This window comes from Miscanthus floridulus, chromosome 9 (genome assembly GCF_019320115.1).
Source record: "Miscanthus floridulus cultivar M001 chromosome 9, ASM1932011v1, whole genome shotgun sequence".
Classification (NCBI taxonomy): domain Eukaryota; kingdom Viridiplantae; phylum Streptophyta; class Magnoliopsida; order Poales; family Poaceae; genus Miscanthus; species Miscanthus floridulus.
The window spans coordinates 83,973,385-83,973,655 of record NC_089588.1 but is presented as its reverse complement, the minus strand read 5'-3'; positions in this window follow the sequence as shown (position 1 = coordinate 83,973,655).

Here is a 271-nt window from a genome sequence, read left to right as displayed (position 1 = left end):
CATCACCTAGTACTTGGTTAGGGGTAATCTCCTTCAATCCTCCTCTTATGATAAGCAATCTCAACATCTCAAATCTTGGAGGTAAGCACATCAAGAACCGATGAGAGACATCATCATCATTGATCTTCTCTCCCAAGGCCTTCAAGTCATTTACAATCACTTGCAACCGATGAAACATTTCCAGAATGCTCTCATCTTCCTTCATCTTGAAGCTTGTCAACTTATCCTTGAGAATGTACAACTTAGCACTCTTCACCGCCGGTGTGCCCTC